The following is a 16,640-nucleotide window of genomic DNA, read 5'->3' on the forward strand; positions in this document are numbered from 1 at the left end:
TTTTATATTACATATATGTATGGATAAAGAAAAAGTTCGTTTGGGCTTTATGGCTCCAAATTTATGGAAATACGTTGTTATATGATTTAGTTTTCATGACCACTGGGAATAAATGATAAACTTACAAGAAAGGCGGAGCTGAAGAGCTCAGTGTTTTACTGTTTGCTGCTTAAAGTCAATTATGGACAACCTCCTTTTATTCTCTGACAACAAAATTCCTCCTGGATTAACACACAGAAAAATGGCAGAGCCATTAGCAAGGACATGGACTGATTGACCCTCAAAAATCATGAAGAAATAACCCACCTATGCCCAGCTTTTACTGTAGTCACTATTTATCCCAACACCTCCCCGGGGCCTGCCAGCTGACTCTCTGGGGCCCTGAGCCGGGTCTAAAAGAGACCTTGCCATCTGCATTTTCCTGAACTGAACATAAGGCAGACCAAACAATAACCCTGAGTGGAAGGGAAGTAAGCAGACCACCAATTGATGGGCAGGAGGGCACAAAGAGAAAAGCCCCTGGCCTCAAAATTGTCAGGGCTGAGGCCTTTCACGTGTCCTTCCACCTTCCGATCTCTGAGCTGTGTCCTTATCACCCAAGGACGGTGCAGGACTAGGTGTACCAGCAATAGTCTCGAGGACCATGAGGAACGGGGGCACCTTCCCAGCTAGCCCACTGCACTTCCTCGGTTGTAGCTTTACTTCGATGGCCCCCGCAAGGCCGGTGGAGACTAAGAATGAAGCTATGCGGATCTTTTCTGCTGTTCAATTTTAATTACACAAGTAATACACAAACACATTCTCCTTGGGGGAAAAAAAAACCGAAACATGATAGATTAGGTTAAAGTCACTAGCCCCAATCCCGGGCTCCTTCCCACCCACCCTCCCGGAATGGACATTTTTATTAGTTTGATATGGGCACCATCAGACCTTTACACATTCATACATGATCCATCCCTCATAAGAAAATATGATAAGAATACACTTCTAACATAGAAAAAGAATCATCATACAAATTTATCATCTTTTTTGTTAAATGATATATTTTGACAACCCAGGGTTACAAAATATAGGTCCATCGTGTCTTTTCTTAACTGATGCCAGTACTCCATGATGCAGAGATGCCACATTTAGCTGGTCAACATCCTAAACAAGCTTCCTAGTGCACATGTAGGTCTCTCTCTGCAGTAATTGTAAAAAGAGAACCACTGGGTCTTGGGGGTGGTGCAATTTACAGGTATGGACGCACCAGCAGGCTAGGAAAGCATGTTCCCCCACTGATTGCCTCTTATGGGGCATGTCACAAAGGGAAATATGGACTTCAATGAAATTTACCTACAGCCTAATAATTACAAATAAAAACACATACACACATGACCAAAGCCCTAAGGAGACCAAGGAGGACCAGAGATGCCTACCATGAAAAGCAGCTCAGAAGCAAGGATCGATCAGCCAACTACAGCCCATGGGCCAAACCAGATCCCTCCAAATGCTATTTCTGTACATAAAATTGTATTGGAACACAGCCACGTTCACTGTCTACAGTCTACAGATACAATGATAAGAGCTGAGCGTCGGCCATAAAGCCAAAAACACTGATTATCTGGCGCTCCACAGAAAGTCTGCTGACCCCTGCTTTATGGCATACTGTGGGGGCAGAGTGGCAGGTTACATGAAAAAAAAAAATCCTCAATCCTCAAAGTTGGAAGAGATCTTAAGTATCTTCCAACACCGTCTCTCAACCAATGTAGGTCTGTGTTTAAGAACACAGGGTACAAGTCTGGAAGAAGAAATTCATTCTCCTGTAATTTTAAGTACAACCTTTACAGTCAAAATCGTGTCTGCATCTTGGCTGCTACTTCCCCTTAGCTCACTGAGAGGCCCTGCAAAAATTAATCTCTCGGCCACTGTTCCCTCATCCATACAATATATAAACACAGCCCTTACAGGGTCACTGAAAAATTAATTCTGTACAGCACTTAAAGTGTTCCAAACAGAGGATCTGCTTGGTAAATGGAAGCTATTTAGGCATCAACTTTTAATATTTCAGTTTTCTACTGACCAAGCACAGTAATACACTTGGGGTAGACATCTTTTTACATCCTCCAAACTTCAAGTAAGAAGCTTCTTAAAGTACCATAGTGTCCTTGAGAAGGCTTGGAACACTCAGAATGAAAGCATCTGAGGGTAGAAAGAGCTCTTGCAGGTAAACCCGCCCATCTACAGGACTCCCGCCAAGAAGTCACAGCAGGCAGGTGCTTGAACAGCTCCAGAGCTAGATGCCCGTACCCGAAGGGCCCCTCCATTCCAAACACTTCCGTAGAACATGCTAAACTTTCTCTCCCTGCAGTCACCACCCCCAGATCCTTGTCTTTTCCTTGGTAATCTACAGAAAATGTCAAATTCCCTTGCCACATATCTCTAGATGGCTCTCTTACTCCTGGGTACTCTCTGCTCCAGGATACTTCCTGGAGCCTTTCCTTACTGGTCAGTTAATTATTTCTTTTTATTTTTTTTTTTCCTGGTCAGTTTAAATGCCCTTCACCACTGACTGTGGTCTCTTTTGAGTCCGTCTTCAGATACCAGGTTTCTATAATTGAAACCTAACTTGAGACCACCCTCAGAATGGCATCAGAAGGGGAGTCCATTTGGAAATGGCTATCGATACAGTCAAGTCCTGTTCAAACCTAAGGGCTGTTGCTAGTTTGGGTTCTCCTTTTCCCTACTGGAAATGCAAGTTGTGCTCTTTACCAAGCTTCAAGAAAAGTGAGCTTTAAAGACCATCCTCAGGGGATCCCTGGGTGGTGCAGCGGTTTGGCGCCTGCCTTTGGCCCAGGGCACAATCCTGGAGACCCGGGATGGAATCCCATGTCGGGCTCCCGGTGCATGGAGCCTGCCTGTGTCTCTGCCTCTCTCTGTGACTATCATAAATAAATAATTTTAAAAAATAAATAAATAAAGATCATCCTCAGGGATCCCTGGGTGGCACAGCGGTTTGACGCCTGCCTTTGGCCCAGGGCGCGATCCTGGAGACCCGGGATCGAATCCCACATCAGGCTCCCGGTGCATGGAGCCTGCTTCTCCCTCCGCCTGTGTCTCTGCCCCTCTCTCTCTCTGTGACTATCATAAATTAAAAAAAAAAAGATCATCCTCAGAAACATAATCACCAAGATGGAGCTAACAGAAGGCTCATTAGCATAAAGCTACAGGGTGAAGTGGAGCCTCTAAACTAGTTGTTTTTACGTTTATCCTAAATTTGCTCTAGAATGTGTGAGGATTATTTATAACGAGTATGAAAACACACCCTTTCCAGAGAATCTCGGCACCTTTCTAAAAGCAAATCCTACGCCTCTCTGAATGAGATCTGACAACCTGTTAAGTCTCATGAATGATTCCACACTGAAAGACCATTTGGTTTGGATGTGGCCAGCAGTCTTTTCAAAACCACTTCCCCAGGGGCACCTGGGTGGCTCAGTGGTTGAGCATCTGCCTTTGGCTCAGCTCATGATCCAGGATCCTGGGTCCCTGGATAAAGTCCTGCATGGGGCTCCCCGCAGGGAGCCTGCCTCTCCCCCTGCCTGTGTCTCTGCCTCTCTCTCTGTGTCTCTCATGAATAAATAAGATCTTTACACAAATAAAATAAAATAAAATAAACCCACTTCCCTGGATTTTGGACAAGGAAGGCTTGCATTAAAGTGTGATGCTTTCCCTCCAAAGGGTCCACTGTACAAACACCTTTTTATCTAAAGATGGTGGAGTAGGAGTGTGAAGTCTTGGGTCTGCCTTCCACGTTACTAGCTACTGGTCCTCGGATAGGTCACTTGGCTCATAGGGCCTGCGCGTCTTCCTTCCTGACAACAGAGATAGATGCTTGGTAAAATCAGCTTCCTCCAGCAGAATTTGGGGTCTGGGACAGCAGAGATTTTTTTTTTTTTTTTTCATTATGTCCTCCACTGTATAAACCAGTGCCTAGTACCTGGCACATGGAAGAAGCTCAGTATTTGTCAAACAACAAACATTTTTGAATAAAAGCCTGACCAGGTTGCAATGATTAATAAATGGAACTAAAAGGCATCATAAAGTACAAAGAATTACTATTTTTATTAGTGATGTACCTCACTTCAAAAAAAAATTGCTTTATATCTCACTGCTGAAGAGAATTAGTAGGGCAAAACCTAAAGCTGAATTAATCCTCCATGCCTCTGATCCCAGGCTCGTCTCTCTCCATCAGCATGTTTTCTTATGGGCTAACATCATTTTCTGAGTGCTCTGAATTTGGATGACAACTCAACAGAGCAGGGACCAGACAAGGATCCATTTTACACTCGGGGAAATGAGGCTCTGACACGGAAGAAACATGCTCAAGGCTGCATGGCCTCTAAGCTGCAGACATGAGCTCAGTTCCAGTCTGACTTGCAGCACAGACAGTTGTGGGGACAGCTCATCTCCCAACAGCACAAAAAAATGCCTGGACTCCCCTGCTGATTCTGCATCACAGTGAGCAGGATCCAACATCCACATTTTGAAAAACATCTACCATAAACAGGCCTTGTTTGGAAAACAACTTATATCTGAGTGTTGAAGAAACAACACAACACAGAACTTTCAGTATTTCCCCTTTTGGGAATTTACACCAAGAGGAAGAAAGAAAAAGCCACGTTTGTTCAATGATGGTCAGTCACTGCAAGATTTTTTTTTTTTTTTTTAAGAGCAACACTGGGCGTGAAGAAAGGATCGATAATGGGGTAATTAAGTGAAATTCAGAATATATTCAAGACAATAGGAACGGTAAACGTCTGGGACAATGCAAAAGTGCTTATGTTAAGTGAATAAGAGCAGAATTTCGTCTCCTCCGATCAAAACTGGGTGACAATGGTTTAGACTGGGTCAGGATAGGAACACGGGCAGGAAGAAGGGTATGATTTAGTGGAGTTCAATAATGTGGCTGAATTATTTTTATTTGAGCATTGAAATCTTTTAAACATTAGAAATCACACTTCCTCGTGCCCCAAATCCCCATTCTGCATTTCCTTATTCTTTGCAAAAGCTACACAACCCAAACTGCGCCAGTATCAAAATAAGGGGGGGGGGGGGGGGGGAATCCTCATCATCAATGTTAAGATACTAGGGGAAAACATTTTCTAGTAAAAGAATATCTAAAAATCAACATCACGGTCCTCACTCAACCTCCTCTAGGTGAGTTCTGGGTGGAATTAAAAAAAAAAAAAAAAAAAAAGACACCAGGTTACGGGTAAGAGAAGCGCCTGCGAGCAGCGAGGCCAGTCGACTTAAAATCAGGGGCCGCAGATGGCGGGGTTGGAGGCTGGTTTTCTGAGCCGCCCCGGCCGCAGGTCCCGGAATTAGGGCTCGACTCCCCACGGCGCCTGGAGCGGGGGAACCCCGGGACCGCGCGCCGGCCCGAGCCCCGCGGAGCCCGCGCGGGAGAGGAGGGACGAACGGAGGAGGAGGGAGGAGGGAGGAGGGAGGAGGGAGGAGGGAGGAGGGGGGAGGGGGGAGGGGGCGGCGGCGGGCGCGAGGCCGGGGTCGCCCTGCTGTCCCCCCCCAGCTGCAGCCCCGGGACCGCGCGACCCGTCCGCCAGCCGGCGCCGGGGGGCTCCCCGCCCCTTGCACCTGCGCCCGCACAGCCGGAGCCCGCCGGTCCGCACCGCCGCTCGTCGCTGGCTCCCGCCCTACCTGGCCCCGACCCCAGCCCCGGCCCCGACGCAGCCTCGGCTGCCGAAGGAAGAAAGCGCCGTCTCTCCAGGCGGCTTCTCTAGGAGCAAAATGGCGACTCCATGCGCAAGAACGGCGTCCGCGGCGACTGCGAGGCCGTGGGCGGGGCCGAGGGCGGGGCCGGGAGCTGGGATTGCGGAGGCACCTGGCTCGGGGTCGTGGGCGTGGCCCGCCCGAGGGGAGGGGCGGGGAGGTGGGCGGGGCTGAGCCGCCTCGGGGTGGGGCGGGCCTTGCTCCGGGCTAGCCTTCAGGTGGCTGTGAAATTACAGATGTCTGGGCTCCAGTCCTTACCCGCCTGTAACCTTAGGCAAAGTCACTTCACCTCTGAGCCTCGATTTCCTCATCTGAAAAATGGAAATGATAGTAGCATCCACCTCACAGGGCTGTGAGGATTAAAGGACATAGCACCTGCAGGGCTTTTTGAGCTCAGTTCCCGGCATATAGTTAAATGCTCAGTTGTTCCTGTAATTATTTCCTTTCTTCTTTCATTATAAAGCAATCGGTGTTTTTGGTATCTATTGCCCGAATTCTTTAAGTATGTTTACCCTTTATTTTATATATATAACATAATAATAGTGACCACGTATGCAGGTAGCATTTACCATGTGTCAGGCTGAGTCCTCTTAAGTGCTTACCATGTATTAACTGTAATTTATTTAATGCTCACAAGAGTATGAAGTAGGCATTTTAATAGCCGTGGTATCTGAAACACCGACGCTGAATGGCTTGACATATGACTAAGCGGACGAGAATTGCAATCCAGGAAGCCTGGCACCAAACCCTGCACTACGCTGAACCGACACCACACTGCATCTCCAACTCTGCTTTGGATTTTTCACAAGCGTGAAATCATTCACTGGAGGTTGGGCACCTCTTATTTTACAATTGAGGAATACAAGCATACAATTTATGAGTTATAAATTGTGTGATAGTTCATGAAATGGAGTCATTTAAGACATCTCCTTTGCCTGACAACTTTACAGGGATATACTTCTGCAAAGAGCGAGGCCTTTGAGCCCACTGTTATGTTTTGGAACAAAACGGAATCTTCTCCAAACAGACCTTTGCTAGATTTTCTTCACTTCTGCACTGTGATCGACCACCTGCCTGCTTGGGCCAGAAGCATGGGATCCACCCTTCACGCCACTTGTTACCCAAGAATGGATCTGACCAATCAGGACAGCTCATCTCTCTCAGCTCGCTGATTGGCTCCAAGGATAGGCCGCTGAGCCAATGGGAGCCCAGGAGACACAATCTGCAGCCGCGTGGGGAACTGTGGCTGGATGCCTTGCATCTTGCCGCCTGTCAGGATACCTGCAGGGGAACCGCCAGAAGAGATGCTGAGAGAGGAAGAGAGGGGAGGGAATATAGAAGGGCCCCAACTATATGGGTTTAGTCTGCATCTGAAGTCAGTAGTTCCCTGGACATGTCAATACAGGAGCCAATAAATTTCTCCCCTCTACCCTCTTAAGCCAGTGTGGATTGGGTTTCTATCATTCACAGGGGGCGTGTTCTCCTCTACTTGCTTATTGTTCTTTCTCACCAGCCTGCTTCTCCATCTCTGAACTACAGGGCCTTTGCACATGTTGTTCCTGCCTCCTTGAATGTACTTCCTTCTGCAGTCATCTCCCCCATCAACTCCTACTGAAACTGTATCTCAGCTCAGTTGTCACTTTCAAGCCTTCCCTAAACCCTCCCCCCAATCTGCTTCATGTTCTTTTCTTTCATTAAACTTATCATGATTGATAATTATGTATTTACTTGGGTGATTATTTCATAAACATCCCCATCCCAGGCCCCATAGATTGTAAGCCTGTGAAATCAAGCCCTTTGTCTCTTTTGCTGACTTCTATTTTCCAGTACCGAAAACAGTGTCTGGCACAAGTACAGTACTCAAGAAGTGTCTGTAAAATGGGTGACCTCAGATACAGCCCCCCCCCCTTGGTGGAAAGGTGTGAAATAGCACAGAATTATATAATATTTGCACCACACAGAGAAAACGTTCTGGAAATTTTACAGATTGCCTCTCCTGAGCCAGTATGGCTTGGTCCCATATAGCTCTGCTTCCAGGATTCCAGTGAAATAACTAGTTTCTAATCAGTTTCCCCTCACTGCAGGCACATGGCTTCTAGTTTCCTTTGCTATGTTGGATCAAATACCACTTGTCCGTTTGCCTTCCATTCTCCAAATACTCTTTCGAAATTCCTAGATCTAGTGTCTCATCTCCCATTCTCATTATCCTCAGGGCTTAGGCCATGAGGATAAGCTGTGGTGGGCATCCAGCCCAGGTGACCCACCAGTGACCGCAGCCCCAGTGACCACCAACTGCAACTGGATGAGAGACCCCCAAGTGAGAATTGCACAGCTGAGCCCGTCAAACCACAGACCATTGAGAGATAATAAGTTTTTGGCTTAGATCACTGAGTTTGGAGATGTCTTGTTACACAGCTATGGGTAATGAGCAAGACAGGAACAGAACGAGGATTTAAAGGCTGTGGTCAGTTCCACTTTAATGCAATTTTGGATTAGTCTATTGCCAAGCCTGAGAATCCCTTGCATACTTGGAGGTTTACAGAGTCCTTATATATTCTGGAAATGATCAGTCTGCCTGCATCACATCACAGATCATATTCAAGAGCCAAACTGCTGTAAATAAAATATGAATCAAGACACCCAAGCCTAAGACATTCCCCTTCCACCTTTTTTTTTTTTTTTTAAGGAAGAGCATCTTTGCTATAATTTTATAGAAGTTTTTCAGCAGGGCAGTATAGCAGAGACCACAGACTTCTCCTTCAAATAAACATTGAAATGAAAACTCAGGGACTTGACTGTCAATCACTAGGACCAGAGTCAGCATCTCACCTCCTCATTGCAGAAATGACCTTAGACAGAGAGGTGAGGGCACCTCCCTGAGCTCCAGTCTCCTCACCTGAAAAATGGGTACTAAGATTAGCAGCTGTACGGGAATTCAGGGTAGGGAATGACCTTTTGTTGGAGTCCAGGAGGAAGCTGCTTTGCAGCTGCCTCTCCACCCTCACGTCTCTGGACATCAGGAATCAATGGCTTTAGGGATCCCTGGGTGGCTCAGCAGTTTGGTGCCTGCCTTTGGCCTGGGGTGTGATCCTGGAGACCCGGAATTGAGTCCCACATCGGGCTCCCTGCATGGAGCCTGCTTCTCCCTCTGCCTGTGTCTCTGTCTCTGTCTCTGTGTCTCTCATGAATAAATAAATAAAATCTTTTTAAAAAAAAGGAATCAATGGCTTTGTTTGTTTTCCAAGGGGAGGAGGATGGTAGCTGGTCTGGCCCTGGGAGGCAACCAGAGACCAGTGACCTGCTCACCAGTCAAGGAGGGGACCTTGGAAGTTTCCACCATCCAGCCCTTTCCCTTATCCTCTGATTTTCTCCCTTTTCTATCCCCTCCCCCCACCAAAAAAAAGCTGCTTAATAGTCTTCCATGATTATTAATATTTACATGTAAAAAAGTGCAAACACGCAAGGAGAAAAAATTAAAAAGGTACTTGCCATTATCTCACCATGATAATATGCTTTTTTAAGATTTATTTATTTGAGACAGAGAGAGAGCGAGCAGGGGAAGGAGCAGAGGGAGAGAATTTTTGAGCAGACTCCCTCCTAAGAACAGAGCCCAGCATGGGGCTTGATCCCATGACCCATGAGGTCACTACCTGAGCCAAAATCAAGAGTCAGATGCTTGGGTGGCCTGAACCACCCAGGCACCCCACTCCTGATATTTTTTAACCTGCCAGGTGCCCTACTCCTAATATCTTTTTAACCTCCCTTCTCCACATCATAATTGATTACAGAGTTCACATTAATGAATTTAAGTCAAGGTCATCATCATGTGTATGGTGGACTAAACAGCACAGACCTTGGGAATCAGATGGCCTATGTCCAAATTCCTTCTGCCCTACTCACCGGCTGTATGACCTTTACGTTTCTGCAACTGCTTCCTCAGCCAAAGGAGGGGAATGACCACAGTGTCTATGTCGGAGGGTCTCATGATGACTAAGTGAATTATTACCTAGCACACACTTGCCAATCATTTTCTATTAGCCACACTTCCTATGAACTATGGTAATATGGATGGACTGTGATTTCTTTTTAAGATTTTATTTATTCATGAAAGACACACAGAGAGAGGCAGAGTCTCTCATGAATAAATAAATAAAAATTTTTTAAAAAAACTCTCTAGGTAAACTGAAGAGTTTCAATTTTCCTTACCCCCACCCATCAAGCATAATCCTTTTTTTTTTTTTTTTTTAATTTAGCCCACCAGATTGTCACTGTTTCCTGGGCTTGTTTTTTTTGTTGTTGCTGTTGGTTTCTTCTTTAATATTTTATGTATTTATTTATTCATGAGAGACACAGAGAGAGGCAGAGACACAGGCAGAGGGAGAAGCAGGCTCCATGCAAGGAGCCCGACATGGGACTTGATCCCAGGTCTCCAGGATCACGCCCTGGGCTGAAGGCGGCACTAAACCGCTGAGCCACTGCAGCGGCCCTCTGGGCTTGTTAAAATTACTCGTTTGCATCGAGCTGCCTCTAGCTCCCCATGCCACCCTGCTAGCTGACCTTCAGATCTATTCATTCACTCAACAAATATTGATTGTCTTTCATGTGCCAGGCCCAGTTAGAGAGCTGGGCAGAGAATGACAAAGCATCTACCTCATGAGATGACCAACAAGTGGGTGAGCCGCTACATGCTAAGTGGTTGGCAAGCACCAGCTTTAGCACCCAGGAAACAATACTATATAACTGAGACCTTCATAAATAAATATACATTTTGTATATGTAAATGATATTATAGCACTACATATAACATTTATTATCATTACATAATAAATTACATTACATACATAAAATGATAATATCAGGGAAGCCTGGGTGGCTCAGCAGTTGAGCGTCTGCCTTTGGCTCAGGACCTGATTCTGGGTTCCCAGGCTGGAGTCCCACATCAGGCTCCTTGCAGGGAGCCTGCTTCTCCCTCCCTCTGCCTGTGTCTCTGCCTCTCTTTCTGTGTCCCTCATGAATAAATAAAGTATTTTTTTAATGATAATATCAAATATTATCATCATTTTTGGCCATAAGACCTTATAAGTCACTTTTCTCAGGACACCTGGCTGGCTCAGTGGTTGAGTGTCTGCCTTCAGCTCAGGGTGTGATTCTGGAGTTCCAGGGTCGAGTCCTGCATCGGGCTCTTTTGTGTGGAGCCTGCTTCTCCCTCTCCCTGTGTCTCTGCCTCTTTCTGTGTCTCTCATGGATAAATAAATAAAATCTTAAAAAAAAAAAAAAAAGAGGTCACTTCTCTCTGTCCCTCAATTTACTTATCTGTAAATGGGCTAATGCCCCCTACCACAGGGGACTGTCTGAGGAGGGGGGAACTATGTATTCACTGTGCTTGGCAGTAGTGGAAGCTACAGTGAGGTTGAGACTGCCTCCTCCTGCTGACAGCATCCAGCCAAGGGAATGTGAAATGGTGCAGCCACTCTGAAAAAACAGCTCGGCAGTTCCTCAAAAAGCTAGACACAGACTTCCTATATGACTCATCAGTTTTCCTCCCAGGTGTCTGCCCAACAGAATTGAAAACAGGCTTTCAAACAAATACTTGCATACATATGTGCATAGCAGTGGTTCTTAAACTTGAGTGCATAACTTAATCAGCTGGAGGGATTGTTAAAACAGAATGCTGGACCCAACCCCAGAGTTTCTGATTCAGAGAATCTGAGAATCTGAGAACCTGCATTTCTAACAAGTTCCCACGGATGCCACTGCTGCTGTCCAGTGGCCATGCTTTGAAAGCCACTCCCTGGGAGCTCTGAGGATGAAGGAGAAGAGTGGATGTTGATGAGCTACTAGCCATCTCCATCACAGACAAGGAGGGGTCCCAAGCCATGTCCCACAAAAGACCACTAACAGAATTAAGACCTTCTACCAAGAGCTTTGCCTTTGCATGCTCACCCCACATCCTCTATCAAATACATAAAAATGCACCCACCTAACAAAATATGAGACTCTTTGCCATAAAATAAAACTTGAAAGGATTTTTTATGATTCCATTTCTGAAATCATTTGGCCACAAGTGATTCACTCAACTTCTGACTGGCTGTGTTTTCTAAGTAATTAGTGTTCATCTTACTTTATGGGAAATTCTTACAAAGTGAGAAAACCTAAGCCACATGTTTTCTGCTGTCCTGAAAAAAGTGTATGAACATTAGATTCAGTGGTGAAGAAATTGAGTATAATGTTACATTTTGTGGGTCTTTAATTAAATGCTTATTAATATTGGCTTTGCAGGGTTTTAAAAACTTGGGGATGTAATTTTTTAAAATTAGGTCTCAAAAATAAATGAAGGCCCTGAAATAGTCCTAAGTCCTGGGTTTGGTGCCATAAAAGCTCGAAAAATAAAGTGGAAGCTCTTCCTGAAAACTCTGGACCCCTGAAGAGGTTTCTCCACCTAAAATCACTGCAGGGCTGTCCCATGGGAGGGAGTGACTGGGCACTGTTCCTCACTGAGGCCCGAACTGGGGCCAGGGTAGAGGCTGCCAGGAAATAGCTTTCATCTTAGCTTCAGGAAGTTGGTCAGAGCTGCCAGCAGGAGGCCTGTCCTGTCCAGTGAATGGCAATAAAGATGCCCCTGTAAGTCAGGATGGGCTGGGTTCTGCTACAGTAACAAATGAGCCCCAGATTGCTGTTGGTTTTACCAGTAAACAATTCTTTCTTTCTTTTTTTAAAAAAATATTTTATTATTTATTTGAGAGAGAACACCAGAAAGAGTAGGGGGATGAGCAGAGGGAGAGGGGGAAACCAACTCCCAGCTGAACAGGAAGCCCAACACTGGACTCTATCCCAGGACCCGGAGATAGTGACCTGGCTGAAGACAGATGCTTCACCGACTGAGCCACCCAGGTGCCCCCAAAGAGTTCTTTCTAACACTATGTGTCCACTGTGGGTCATCTGGTCACTCTAATCCATATCATCCACACACTCGATGCCCCAGCATAGGAACAAGTCCTATGCGGGCCACTGTTTATCTCCCAAGAGACAGAAAAAAGACATCCATTGCTAATTATGCATCAATTGGAACAGCTTCTGCTGGGAAATGACATGTGTCACTTTTGCTCATATGAGACAAAGGAATCTCTCCTTGGCCAAACTCTACCCAGGTTCCTCTGAATTCTTTTTCAACTATGCCTTGACTTTTGAACTTCTGTGCTCATTTTTGCGTTATGTAGTTGAAGCAAGAACCTCATTAAGTCAGTTTAGCCAGAATCCCCCATCCTCCATAGAGGATCACCCTCCATACATAACAGATCACTCTCCATACCTTCCCCTCTGCTATCTTATCACCGTAGCCTATCTTCAGCAAAAATCTCATTTGGCCACAACCCACCCTGACATTTTCTTTCAATCCTTTTCCATCCACTGGCCCCCATCCTACACCTTGGTTACAAATTCCCACTGTTCTGTTCCAAGTTGAGCCCAATTTCTCTCCCCGACTGCAAAACCCCGCTGCAGTGGTCCCTGATTGACTCCCTCGAATAAAGCTTGCTTTACAATTCTTTAACAGGTGTCACGATGAGTAATTGTCACTTTAACACACCCACAGGCCAGAGGAAGTCATGGGGCCAAGCCTGGTGTGAGGAGCAAGGGAGTAGAGTTCTCCAGCAAGTGGCACTGCAAGCTTGTGAATAATAATGCCATCCTCCACCATTTTCCTTTGAGAAACCTGAGGCAACTATCTGTAAAGCAGACCTCACCCAGAATGGTGGTCTTGTCCATCAGGTGTCATGCAACCTTGTATTGGAGAGAGGGAGGGATCATTCACTTGCCTGGAGGTCATAGAGCCAGGAAGTGGCAAAGCATGAGAAGTTCCCTTCTCCCTAATCTCTTCCTCCACAGTCCTAGCGGATGCAGGTGTGGTCATTTCTGATTTACATCCGTGTTCCTCTAGCCAACTTGGAAGGTCACCTGACTCTGACTCTGACTCAGCTGGGCTTGGGGGTAGGGGAGTCACAAAACCTCTGTTGGGACAGCCTATTTGTAGGGGATGAAGGTACTCAATCTCAGATTCAAAAGGTATTTTATGCAAGAATCTTGATTAACTCCTTTTTTTAAAAAAAAAGATTTTATTCATCTATTCATGAGAGACATAGAGAGAGGCAGAGAGAGAGGCAGAGACAGGAGAAGCAGGCTCTATGCAAGGAGCCTGAGGCGGGACTCGATCCTAGGACCCTGGGATCATGCCCTGGGCGGAAGGCAGACGCTCAACCACTGAGCCACCCAGGCATCCCGATTAGCTCCTTTAGCTCCCTTTTAAAAAAAGATTGTATTTATTCATTTGAGGGAGAGAGAGAGAGAGAGAGAGAGAGAAAGAGAGAGAGAGAGAGAACGTGCACGGGAGCCAGGGAAGGGGCAGAGGGAGAGGGAGAAGCAAATCCCCCTTGGAGCAGGGAGCCTGATGTGGGGGCTCAATCCCAGGACCTTGGGATCATCACTTGAGTCAAAGGCAGTCGCTTAACTGACTTGAGTCACCCAGGCACCCAATTAACTCCTTTTTAAAAAATCATTTTACCACGTCATTTATCTGTGAAGGAAATTTCAATTGATGGGGAACAAAGCTAGCTGAGGACTCAACTGCCTCAATGTTAATACTTTGCTAAGGGGAAAAGACAATCTTAGCCTGACCCCCAGGATTCTGTAAGTCTGCTTTAACATATAAAAATTCCTTTAGAAATTTCCTTTATCTCTACCCCCCAATATACATATGTTGCAATCATCCCCCAAGCACATGGCCCACTGATAAATATCTGAAGGGTCTCATGACTCGGGTTTTATTAGACGGTAATAAGTGACCTTTTCCCAACAATAGTTAGCTCCCTCAAGGTCCTGGAAACCTTGCTTCCAAAATTCCTTAGAGAGTATGCTATCCTCAAACCCTTCCCAATTCCCAGGTATATAATCAGCCACCCCTCAGAGGCCCCAGGGCAGCCGCTCTTCCTGCCCACGAGTCCTGTCCCCATGCTTTAATAAAACTACCATTTTGCACCATAGATATCTCAAGAATTCTTTCTTGGTTGTCAGCTCCAGACCTCACTTCACCGAACCTCACCTATATTCCAAAACTTCATCACAGTGGCTTCTAACTTCCAAGGTAGGAGATCTGATCTGAACTCACTGCCTCCTCTCCTAGCTGTACTGAAAGACTGCATCAATTTCCTTTTGGGGCATAAAAAATTGAGATCATATTAGGAAGGGAACAATGGGTACCAGGGAAGTGACCAGCAATAGCCATTAACATTTACCACTGTGACATGTTCTTTGTACAGTAAAAAATAAAGCCTGGTTTTTAATAATACAAGTGCCCTCCTGGGCACTTGTAAATTACATTTCCCAGTTTCCTCGCAGCGAGTCTGTGTAACTGTGTTCTGGACACGAAATGTGAGCAGACGTGATTTACACTGCTTTGAGGCTTGGCCCATAAAAACTTCCCAATCTCAAAATGTCAGAGAAAACCAGAGCCTGCCAGTAGTTAAAGTAGAAAAACACATTCTACTTGGGAACTATTGCAATAGGGTGTTAGAAATATAACTTGGCTAAGTACATTTGAAAATGTAATGGGTTTGTTACAGGATTCATAAAATTGGGCAGCATCCCATCTAGCAAGTAGAGGGGAGCTCCAAGGAATATCACAGAATCAAAGGTTTTTATAGGAAGGAGGGTGGGGCAAGAAAGTTATTAGCAAAAGAAAGGGCTGTTCCAGGCAAGATGGAGTGGGGGTCAGGGGGTCTTAGGTGGGAAATGGAAAGAGCCCTTGTGACAGCTGACCTCTTTGGTGCTTATCAGAAAATTCCTGATTGACAGGTTAACACACATCCTTACATTTCTGGAGAAGGTTGAAACTGCAATTAGGTTAGGTACTAAGCCAGTTTGGTGAGTTGGCTTGGCCCAAGTGTTGCCACCTGGGGCCTGAGATTTTAATAAGACGAGAAGAGACATCCCCCCCCTCCTCCCCCCCCCCCCCCCCCCCCCCCCCCGCCCATTGGACTGGGCTCGACTCTGAATATGAAAAGGAAAAATCATAATTCACAGCCAAGGAGCAGGGTGTGTGTGGGGGGGGGGTGTCAATGGATGGAAAATTATTAAAAGGAAATATCAGGGCTAAGAGAGAATTCTGGCTAAATAAAATGCTTGCTAAAAGCAGGCCAGGGTGATCAGCCATTACTTGAGGGATGGCAGGGGATTAAGAATTCCATCAGATATCCAGGGTGGGGGATCCCTGCGTAGCTCAGCTGTTTAGTGTCACCTTCAGCCCAGGGCCTGATCCTGGAGTCCCAGGATTGAGACCCACATCAGGCTCCCTGCATGGAGCCTGCTTCTCCCTCTGCCTGTGTCTCTGCCCCCCCCGCCCCCCACCGTGTCTCTCATGAATAAATAAATAAATAAATAAATAAATAAATAAATAAATAAAATCTTAAAAAAAAAATCCAGGGTGGGAGATTCTGGCTAAAATGACTTAGCAGTATTCTTGCTAAAATTCTTAGAGGGCAGCCCCGGTGGTGCAGCGGTTTAGCGCCGCCTGAAGCCGGGGGTGTGATCCTGGAGACCTGGGATCAAATCCCACATGGGCTTCTTGCATGGAACCTGCTTCTCCCTCTGCCTGTGTCCTACCGTGTCTCTGCCTTTCTCTCTCTCTCTCTCTCTCTCTGTGTGTCTCTCATGAATAAATAAATTTTTAAAAAAAACTCTAAAAAAAATAAAAATAAAATAAAATAAAATAAAATAAAATAAAATAAAATAAAATTCTTAGAGGACATGCCCAAGGACAGGACCAAGTTAGGCTCAGAGGAGTTTGGTTAAGGAGAGAATCTTTGCCAATGATCTGCCAATGG

At 45.8% G+C, this 16,640-nt stretch overlaps 1 protein-coding gene and 1 long non-coding RNA gene across 4 annotated transcripts in view; one reads left to right on the plus strand and one right to left on the minus strand.

Moving 5' to 3' along the window:
- Window positions 1-5,846, minus strand: part of PRPSAP2 (phosphoribosyl pyrophosphate synthetase associated protein 2) — a 49,614-nt gene extending 43,768 nt beyond the window's left edge. The window contains exons 1-2 of one of the 3 annotated variants that reach the window (XM_072730516.1): window positions 5,632-5,846; window positions 126-221 (exon numbers count right to left, since the gene is read on the minus strand). The gene's annotated coding sequence lies outside the window, so the exon portion shown is untranslated. The remainder of the gene's footprint in view (window positions 1-125; window positions 222-5,631) is intronic. The other 2 variants (XM_026005606.2, XM_026005607.2) reach the window with 2 other exon arrangements.
- Window positions 5,847-5,984: 138 nt separating this feature from the next.
- Window positions 5,985-7,469, plus strand: LOC140594737 (uncharacterized). The gene is made up of 2 exons (XR_011995953.1): window positions 5,985-6,595; window positions 6,717-7,469. It is a non-coding gene; the product is annotated as an uncharacterized lncRNA (long non-coding RNA).
- Window positions 7,470-16,640: the final 9,171 nt, after the last annotated feature.

Source organism: Vulpes vulpes, chromosome 12, assembly GCF_048418805.1.
Source record: "Vulpes vulpes isolate BD-2025 chromosome 12, VulVul3, whole genome shotgun sequence".
Lineage (NCBI taxonomy): Eukaryota > Metazoa > Chordata > Mammalia > Carnivora > Canidae > Vulpes > Vulpes vulpes.